The following is a 557-nucleotide window of genomic DNA, read 5'->3' as shown; positions in this document are numbered from 1 at the left end:
TCCCGACCCGGGTGCCTGCAGGGCGGGGGAAAGGGTAGTCCCAGCCGCAGGAAATCATTAACCAAAAGACTTAGCCGTCGGGGCAGAGGCTAAGACCCGGGCTGGTGAAATCATTAACCAAAAGGAATGCACCCTTTTCCGAAAGTGCAGGCCGAAATAAGGCGAGCCTTGGGCCGGGAAGGCCAAAACCCCCAACTCATGGAAGTGTATGGGGTCGGACTCGGCGACTTTCCCGGGCCCCGAGTTGACCTTTCCCCACGGGGGCGGTCAAGTTGCTCCCGCCAAGAGGGCACGTTGCATTTGCTGCCGCTCTAGTCCCCGGGCTAGTTAATCAGTTGCCGTCGGAAGTCCCGATGCCGAAATGAAAAATGGCCGTTGCGGCGATTTGGCGCCTCATTTTCGGAAGGACTACCGGCAGGCAACCCGCCGAATTGACACTTGCGATTCGGGTGGCTGGGGGTTGGCGGGGTACCCGGAGATTTTCGGGAACTCGATTTTCAGAACTTTTGCTGGCAGCGGTTGCACTTGCAAAGTGGCCGAAGAAGTGCTCCCTCAAG

This window comes from Heterodontus francisci, unplaced genomic scaffold, assembly GCF_036365525.1.
Source record: "Heterodontus francisci isolate sHetFra1 unplaced genomic scaffold, sHetFra1.hap1 HAP1_SCAFFOLD_1719, whole genome shotgun sequence".
NCBI lineage: Eukaryota > Metazoa > Chordata > Chondrichthyes > Heterodontiformes > Heterodontidae > Heterodontus > Heterodontus francisci.
This window is presented reverse-complemented; position numbering follows the sequence as displayed.